Source organism: Podarcis vaucheri, assembly GCF_965113315.1.
Source record: "Podarcis vaucheri genome assembly, chromosome: 12".
NCBI lineage: Eukaryota > Metazoa > Chordata > Lepidosauria > Squamata > Lacertidae > Podarcis > Podarcis vaucheri.
This window is the reverse complement of record NC_138750.1, coordinates 29430265-29440654: the sequence shown is the minus strand read 5'-3', so window position 1 is coordinate 29440654 and position 10390 is coordinate 29430265.

Below are 10390 nucleotides of genomic sequence, written 5' to 3'. Positions count from 1 at the left end.
CCAAGGTTACCCTCACATGAGCTGGTATCACTTGCACGGCGATAAGAGGCACCTTCAAGGGATATAAAAGTTTTTAAAGCATTGTAGAGGAAAGCTAGTATAGATTTATACAATATTCAAAGTAAAATAAGCAAACTAATTGTGAAAATGTTGACAGGCAGTTTGACTAACCTTGGAAGTCAACTGATTTGAGTTGACACACACAGCAGGGCTAACCCTGGTTGGGCAGCAATGAGGATTGATGGAGCAGCGTAGCTACTGCTGCACCCATGGCCCTGCCATTCACGCTGCTCAAGGTGGAAGGTGGGTCCCAGGCCAGCTCAGTTCCTCCCTGTTTTAAGTCTTTGTGCCTTAAAATCCCACCAGAAATACTTCCACCCACTTGCACTTTGGGTGGGTGGAATTGGGAGCTCTGTGCTGGATTGTCACAGTTACAGGCAGTCAGAGTCCCGGCTTGGTACGTCAGGACCGGGGTAGAGGACGGGAAGCAGGAATCAGCAGTCCAGGGATCCAAAAGCCAAGAGTCCACGAATCAGGAAACCAGGAGTCCGGAAGCCAAGAGTCTGAGGGTCAGAAGACCAGGAGTCAGGACCTGAAGCACAGCTAGGTGGGTAGCATGTTGCTGTGGCAAAAAGCCAGAGGGAAATGCTGGTCTAATATACCCCTCCTGGCCCTTGCCACCAGGTGCTACAAGTCTTCTGTCAAGCCTCACCTGTGCAGCTGTGCCTTGCCCGGTCCTGCGAGGCCCTACCAATCACAGGGCCCGGCTCCTGCACGCACTCCTGGCATGGATGAAGTGACTCCACAGGCTAGCAGCAGCGGGTGGGGGGTAGGTCAGGCGTGGTAGCATTGCCCACCTGGTTTCCCAATGCTGTGCATGGCTGCTGGCTACCAAGAGAACGAGGGTCAAGGCAGTGGGGAGCTGGGTGTGCCGTGTGGGCTTCTCAGTGGAGCCAACCCACCACTCCTGCCACTGTTGCCTTGCCTCTTCCCCTCTCTGTAACTGCCAGCAACAACACAACATTGGGAAGCCAGGTGGGTAGCTCTACCAGCTGCTGTCACCGCAGGCAAAGGCTGGCAGAACTGTTTTGGTCTGGGCAGAGGCACTCCCCTACCTCATCCAACCCACTCACCCCCATAGCAGAGCAGGGATTTGGATTGTAGCATTGTTTAAGTGCATTGTTTTTGTTTTTCTGATAACCACAAGGAGGGCATAAGGGCAGCAAAGCAACCAGGTATACTGGTTCTGAACACTGAAATTCCATCTAGTTATCATTAGTAACAGCTGCTTATGTACTGATCATTATACTTCTAGAACATCATCTTTATCCTAGTTGTCTTGCTGATGTGTTTCTTTCTGCCCTCCTCCGTAGTTTCAGTATTACTTTTAGGCATGCTTGTTCAGCCTGCCCATGCATCCATTCTTTCTCCTCTGATTTTTCAAAATAGGAGACTTCAAATTGAACTAGTCACCAACAGCTCTGAAAAAAATAAGAGGACACGCAAAATATGAAGAATGCTTAATTTCAGAGAGGTTGTTTTTGTTTTTTTACTTCCAGCTGATCCAAAAAAACTGATTCAAAATCTGAAATCACTGCTGTTACATTAGACAGAATACAGTGACATTACTAAAATATGTATTTTTGTTATTTCTCATGGGAGCAGAAACTGATTTTGAATGGGAAAATGATGAGTCAAGCTAAATACAAGAGAACATGCTGAACCTTTAAAATGTAGAGCTTGTTCTGCCAGATAAATGGCTCACATATGATGAATGACAGCCCCTGTTTCACAAACTACAGATACTGGGACGTGAATCACATGGAATCAGCAACAGAAAAGTCTTGTGCCGCTGTTGCAACAATACTTAGGAGCAGAACACAATATCAGGCATGCAGAGAAAAGTGCAATCCATTCCTATTTCCAATCTACAACCACCTATCATTATATAAAGGCAATTTTCTCTACGAAGTTGCCATGTTTTTGTAATGCAAAACGGTGGCAGAAACTTGACCAGAACGCAACCAAATGAGCATGGCAGCCATTCTGGCTCAATATAGTCCATGGTCAGATTAAATACACACACACACACACACACACACACACAGAGAGAGAGAGAGAGAGAGAGAGAGAGATTAATAATAAGTAGATGACCACTACAGCAGTTGACCATGCACATTAACAAAGAAACATATGGGGAAAGTTATGAGTTCAGGTTTTTTTTTGTTTTTGTTTTCATTTCCCAATCCCCTCTTTTGATAACCAGGTAGAGATAAGGAAAAAATCCAGGAAACTGGTAACCCTGTATGCCCCAAGTGCATCACATAATCACAGGGTCACATTCTGTGCTATTCCACAACCAGTCTCTGTGTTTGTGGCCAGCACCTAGTGCTGGAGCTAAGCCGGGAAGTTTCAAGAACTGCGCCTGGGTAAACACAGTAGGGAGTTGTTAACCCAGTTAGGGTCCAGAGAAAACAGAGAGACTTGTAGTCTGCTAGCTCCAGCTCTTTCTGGTCATCTGCTTGGTCACCGTTTACAGCTGGATCTTCTCCTTGCTCCTAAATAAAGCTTTCCTCCTAAGACATCTGGCTATAGAGCCTCCTGCTAGCATAAATAGATGTTTCAGCCTCCCCCAAGCTGCAAAAACAAAGGGGGAAGAGGGGGAATGCCCCCCTTCCCCCGACGGCTCGGGGTAGGCTTGGGGGTCTAGGGTGGGTGGTGTGCCAAATGCCACCGCACCCCGCTTCCTCCAACCCTGCTTGACATCACCCGCAAAGGTGCACTCCTCCATTTCCTCCTGAGGCAGAGGAATGCCAACAACTGCCTCACACAAATCTACCTGCTTTCCTTCTGGTTTTGAATTGTGGTGCCATTAATTTCATACAGGAAAAAAATACTGCAAAGAGTTAAGATTTTAAAGAGAAAGTGGAAAAAGAGGAACAAAAACTTAAGTCACCTCGAGGGTTTACAGTTAGGATGACTGAAATTTAAACTATGTCTTGAGGGGGGGGAAATAGATTACATTTCGGTTACATCAAAAGCCTTCGGTCATTTGACATCCTGTCTCCTTGTCCTCCAGTGACGTCTGTGTTGCTTTGATTCCACTGCTTCTCGTATTCAGAAATCTGAAGGGAGTGAGGGAATTAAAGTATTGAAACCATTCTTAACTCTATTCATGTTCAGGATATTTCAGAATTTCAAAACCCCAGTTGCCATGTTTCATTCTTATTTTTTTCCATGGGCATATGCAATACAGTTTCCATGGCACAATTTCAAAATAAATATCCTGTTTTCAGAATTATATCCTGCCTACTATGACTACTGATTTTTTTATATTCTTCTTTCATTCCTGGAAGTTGAAAGCAGAAGGAAACAAATTAGGCAAGCAGAGTTGAGGAGTTTATCACACTTAATAGTATTTGGGGGGGGATAGGCAGCCCCCTGTTTTATATAAAACAAAATAAAATAGTATAACATTAACATTATTATTGATTTATTAAAAATATATGTTCTGCCTTTTCCACTCATAGAGCACTCAAGACAGATAACATAAGAGAAAACAATAAACTGTAAGAACAACAAAATATGAATAAATATATAAGGTGGGCAAAAAAGAACCCAGAAAGCAATATAAAGATAATTCCACAGACTAGAAATCTACCTAAATAAAAACATTTGCAATTGCCAGCAGAAACTCAGAGGCAAGGAAATCAGATAGATCTCCCTGGGCAGGAAGTTCCACAGTTTGGAAGTTAGAGCAGAAAACACTGTCTCATGCGTCTCTACCAACCACAACTCAGAAGGTGGCATAGCAGGACATTAGAAGAGGACCCTCAGTGGCCAGGACATTTCATACAGAGGTACACAGTTAACTTGACCCTGAGCTGCTTAGAACGTGTGGCTTGGGGTAGGCTTGGGAGTCTAGGTGTGTGGTGCGCCAAATGTCACCCCCCTCAGTGAAGACACCTGGGGTGGTCTGCCCCCACCGCACCCCGCTTCCACTGAGCTCATGGGTTTTCCCCAGACTATAGCCCCTCTCAGCCACCACTGAGCAGGTTTTGGATGCAATACTATTTCCACTGACAGACTACCAACAACCACAGATTCCTGTAGTTTGGATTGCTCTGCCTGATCATTTTTGAGTGGAGAAGGGACCATGCAGCTAAGGAAGACCGGCATTTAAACAATGCTACAGGTCATTTCACTTGTAAAATAAGTTATACATGGGTGTTCCTGAGACTGTCTTAACAAATACTTAGAGAAACCTCAGAATTCTGCCACAGATGTGAACTGTGTGGAGGTAGTTCTCTGTGTTCAAAATGTACACCTTACAGAGATTATTTTTACATACTTAATCCCTTGCAAAGCCATCTAACTCTTTGTCCTGAGCCTACAACAAAACGTTTACCTTTTAAAAAGCATCTTTCAGCCAAGAGTTAAGAGAATAAATTAAAACTGTAACTAGACACAAAGGAATGGGTTTTTAAGCACTGGATTCCCATGCATATTGTTTACTGTAGTTTCACGCAAGGCAAAGGTTGAAGAGACAGAAATTAGTAATGGGCATTGGAAACAGGCCTCAAATAAAATCCAGGTATGTGACAGTTAATAAGATAGTGCAACTGGCTGCGTAATAGGATCATACAGATTTAATTAGATGTTATCACTTACAGCTCACAATAAAGCTTTGCCATTTGTGCCACATTTTTGCTCCTAACAGATGTCTCAAATATTGGAAGAGATACCCAGTGAAATGAAAGTTGTGATATTAATTATCTACCAACACATCAGCGCATGAGACATTTCTGCTTTGCTCTGATGATATGGACTGTCGCATAGATGCTAATGTCTGTTATCATCACCCTGCTTTTCATAATTAAAGATCACCAGAGCCAAAAATGGCATGAGGATGGTGAAAGGTGTTTGTCAGCTGCCAAGATACATTTCATACTGCTGGGCATATAAATCAGAGGTCAGAGCATTCATCATTGAGCATTCATTGTTAGTTTCTCTACACTGAAAACACTAAAAACCTAGCTGAGAAACCAGCCCTTTCTATTAATATTGGGTTAGACCAGACTTACAATGCAATCCTAACCACAACTACAGAGAATTAAGTCACACTGAATTCAGTGGGACTTACTTCCAGGTATATGCTGCAGAGTAGCAGCAGAGTCACTATCATACACAGCTGTGGCAGCAGGAAGACAGGCAGTTGGGACTTTATCCCTGTGCCAGTTCCAGGCTGGTGCAGCAATCAGGCCAGGATCAGGCCTAGTGCTAAGCCAGTGAAGGCTGTGAGAGTGACTCAGCAGATTCCAGGCCAGCTCAGTGCCTGCCCTGGAAATACCCTGTTTGGTGGGCATAAGGGGGAGATCTGTGCTGAAAGAAGTTCAGCTAAGCCAGCAGAAGGAAACAGAGGGACAACTTTGCCCAATCCAACACCCTCTACCTCATCCCAGCACAAGGGAAGTTTGGATTGCAGCCTTGGTCACCTAATGATTTCTTTGAAGTGTAACTGACTCCAGGAAAAATGCCAATTACCCAAGAGCACTTAGTCAGACTAGGGTTAGAATTTTACATAAATCTGGAAAGTTAGATTTTTTTTATTTATTTATTCCTAAATACAGAATCTATTTATTTTGCAAATTTTTAAAGCAACTGAAGAGTCTTGGACTCAGAGTCCAGAACAGGAATTGCTGAAGAAGAAGACATGGCACAGAGCATATCAGACACTGAAGTAGACAAGACTTTAGAGCTTTGGAGCCGCCAACAAGAGATATGCAAAGACAGAAACACACATGCTCTTTATTACACTAAGCTCTAAATAGTTTAGAACCAGGATATCTGAGGACCCATTCTTCCAGTCCCATATAAACCTGCCTTTGCCCTTAGGTTCAACAACTGAGACCCCGTTACATGTTCAGAGATGGAATTTAAGTGGAAACAAGAGTGAACCTTTTCATTTCTGGCCACCTCAATTGTGGAACGAACCCCAGAGATGTTTAGTTGTCAGTTGATTTTTTGAATATGTAAAGTTCTGAAACATAATATGAAGATGCTTTTGTTTAGCTAGGGTTTGGGTCTTTGCTGAATCCTTCCACCTCCTTCCACCTAGCTGTGATATTTATGGTTTCATCACAGATTCCTGTGTTTAATATTTCTCTTCTGTGCTCTCACATTTTATTGTTAATGTAAATTTAATTGCAAGCTGCCAAGGGCTCTTGTTAGGACCAAACCATGAGGGCACAAAGTAGCTTTTGGGGAATGAGTCACGAAACAAAATACTCTTATTGGATCCCTTTGTAAGACTAAGTGAAATTGCTTTTTTTTTTTTAAATGTAGTCTGGATACATTGTCTGTTGTGATACTGGAAGATATCTGTCCAGAAGTCCTAAAGTGAGGAAGGGGTTCTTATTTCAAATTCTGCATTGATTTGCCCAGTTAAGAAAAGGTGGCTTATTGGAAAGGGAGAAACAATGACCCAACAGTGTAGTTAAAATCTCTTTTTGCAAGACTGGTTTTAGCTAAGTTTAACAGAAAGATGCTTTATGCATGACCTTTTGTTTGCTCAAAGGTTCCCTGCCTGAAGGGCAAGAGACAAAGGACAGGGAGTTGAGAAGGAAATGAGGTGGAATTGTTCAGAAACACCTGCAAAAGAATAAGCCTCGGGCATATTCATTATCTTCCAACCTGGTACAGCATTTCTTGAACACTTCTCAGAGAAAACAACAATTCTTGGCTCCCCTACCCTACACACACACTGCCCTCCCCCCCCCCATGAATGTAGTTGCTGCATGAAATTGATTTTATGCAGCATATCATTATGGCAGTCATGACAATGCTGCAAATATGTTCACAGGAAAATTCATCTGCCTGTACTAACAGGCAATAATGTGAATTTTAGTCCTCCTTAGGTTCGTTTTTTGTTTTGTTTTCTAATGTAAATGTCGGAACCACCTCTCCTTTTTCTGCTGATTCCCAATATTGTTACTGCCATTATATCCAGAAAGGCGCTGTCTCCGAACTCCAAGTACACAAGATGGATTGGTGAGAGCCTCCTCTCTGACTATAACATGCTGGGTGGGCCATTGTTTTGTAAAGGCTTCTCCGCGTTCCAAGCAGGAGTAATCCTAATCAGATCAATGTGTGAAAGGATACCAAGTAGGTCTGATGACCAGTGGAGCAACTCCCCACCAAGCTCAATCAGTCCTTGACCAGTTCCCACCTACCTATCTTCTTACTTCCCAACTTGTGGTTTGTGAAACCTGTGCAAGCAGGTTGTGAACCTTATAAGCAAACCCCAAATAATGACTGGTTGTAATCCTTAGCTAGTATGATGACTACCTCCTACAACCTCCCCCCCCCCCCGTTGGCAAGTTATCATGCTGTGTTGACACCAATCACCGAATGTCAGAAATACTCACATTTTAACACTTTGAAACTGTTCTCTAACAACTCTATAAAAACTGGAATCTTTCTAGGTATTCACGTCAAGCTGCCCCATGGATAGTTGACTAGATTCCCTCCCTCCATTTTTTTTTTTAAAAGATGGGGTCGACATTTGGCCACCTCTGGTTTTGTGTTCTTTACCTGCTTTCCAAGAAAATTAAAAACATGGAATTACATCTAATAGTACTTTTAGTATACATTGGTACCTCGGGTTAAGTACTTAATTCGTTCCAGAGGTCTGTTCTTAACCTGAAACTGTTCTTAACCTGAGGCACCACTTTAGCTAATGGGGCCTCCTGCTACTGCCGCGCTGGTGGAGCACGATTTCTGTTCTCATCCTGAAGCAAAGTTCTTAACACGAGGTACTATTTCTGGGTTAGCGGAGTCTATAACCTGAAGCGTATGTAACCTGAGGTACCACTGTATCAGGATGCAATTCATTTGGCCCTGAAGACTTGGTTTCATTTAGAGTGGCTAGATAGTCCCATGCTATCTTTTTACTTATCTTGGGCTACAACTCCTTCTCCATAATTTGATTTGTTCTTGCTAGGTAGAACACAGTTTCCCCTGTGTGATAAACTGATAGAAAGTAGCAGCTGAGCAATTCCACGTTCTCTCTGCCACTTGCTAACATTTCTCTATGGACCTACTGTTTGCTTGTTCTTCCTTTTGCTTCATACACACCAAACCCCTCCTCCTTTTGTTATTATTAACTCTCCTTCCCTCTCTGTAGCTCAGTGTCATATCTAAAATTCCACCTATGAAAGCTAAACCAGTCCTGACTCTGAAGATGGATGATCAGGATCTTCCCTGGCTTCATTTTGCAAACGAAAATCTCATAGGACTGCTTTGGAGTGTTCTAATACAGTGTGTTTAGTTCTTTCCTCCTTTATTGAGCAGCCTCAGGGTAGGGAAAGATTTTAAATTTTCTCTCAAACATGACCAGCCCAATAAATTTTGCTACTCAGTCAAGGTGCATAACCATAGTGCCCAAGGCCAGTGGTGTAACTTTGACACCTGAAGCAGAAAATACCACAAGTGCCTCTTCCCATCCCTGACAAGAGGAATAAATTAGAAAACAATTTCCTTCACTTTCATAACACCCACCATCAGCTGCCTGGGGTTGTTGTCATACTGTACTCTCTCGAATGATAGGCAAACCCTGTGACTTGCCCAAAGGCACCAATTCCCCAAGCTGGAAAGCAGCCCTGTGGAGTTGCTCATTAGCAAACCAGAAACCTCTGAAGTTCCTTAACATGTTGACCCTGAGGGTTCATGTCTAATATAGCAAAGGCAGCTAGTACTCTGTGACCTTCCGGATGTTGCAGGACTCCAACTCCCATCAATCCCAGCCAACATGATGGGAGTTGGAGTCCAACAACATCTGGAGGTCCACAGAGTAGCCAGCCCTGCTCTATAGGGTTTCTTCAAGATATTGTAATATATTTGCACCATGGACCCTGTTATGTACTGAGTTGAATAGGATCTAAAAGGCAGCAGTCTGATTGGTCCTAAAGCAATAGGATCCAGAATGCAGCAGTCTTACTGGTCCACAGGAGCCACCCAATCCAGCTCCAGGTGGAAGGGAATCCACAACCTGATTGGCCTACAGGAGAATCCCGGTATTAGCCGATCACGTGGGGCCCATTGTGTAAATAATGTATATAAGGCAGACATTCTGGGGGAACTCAATTCCTCCTCACCACTATGAGCTGAATAAAGAGCATGAAATCCACTCTTGACTCCGGGTATATTTCAGACCCCAAATATTTTTTGTTGCAGAGTGCAGCTAAAGGATGAAAACTGATAAATATGACTTGGACAAATTGGCTGTTGTTGTTTTTAGTGCCAGTTACAACTCCTTCCTCCTGCCTTTTTCCCCTTAACATGACATAACAAATAATGGTCATGATATAATTTAAATGTGTTGTAGGAGGACAAGGGGAGTTTACCTGTGCAGCATTGCAAACGTCCAGCATTTTAAAAATGACTGCTATGTGTGTAGTGACAGCACACTATTGCAGCACCTGTCTGGGCCATGTGTCCCAGCTGTGCTAAAATGTACACATACCAGCTGAGGGCCCAGTTTATATGAAACTCTGGTACATGAAAGGCAGCATGGGTAATTCCTTCTTGCCCAACCTTGTCATGTTTAAATTGGGCCTCCAGTGAAAATCAGCCAGGGAAGGTTGTAATTGAATCTCTCTCGGCCTGTGCAAACACACCCGTTTCTCCCACAACTTCTCTTTCTTTTTGACACGTGGAATAAATCCTCACTTCATGGATAACAGCCTGTGACAAATTATAATGAGAACAGGCAGACCGTGATGCCATCCGTTCTCGAATTCATTCTTCCCAGTCCCGTGGAACTGGGGGACAATGTCACATGTGACAGAGATAACAGCACCATTCCATTAATACAGTTTGATGTTGTATGTCACCTCTGAAGATCGGAACATATGAAAGTGCAGTCAGTGTTGTGTGAAATATTGTGGATTGAAAAGCGCATGAAGCATAAGGCTGTCAAACTCTGTTTTGCAAGTAGCGTTCCCTGACACAGCAGGTTGCTAAGCAACCTCCACCATGGCTCACCTAAATATATGTACTTCCTGAGAAAGCCAAACAATGGCATGCTTAGGATGCATTCTTAGATTCTTCCCTTTTATTTCAGAATCAGTCATCTAGAATCATTTAGGATTGTACTCCCATAACCGCTATCTCAGGATGCATCTATTCTTAACATACCTTTCCCAGAAGTAGTTCTGTCTCTGGCTTACACCCACAGTTATTCCTTTACCTCAGATCGTCTTCTCTTCGACACCCCTTGGTGCTGTACGCTACTCAGACAAGATACGAAAAGCAGCCTCATATTGAGAATCCGCAGCAGAAACCTGCACTGTAGCCGCAGAAAGATGGAAGATGAGTGTCTGCTGTTTAG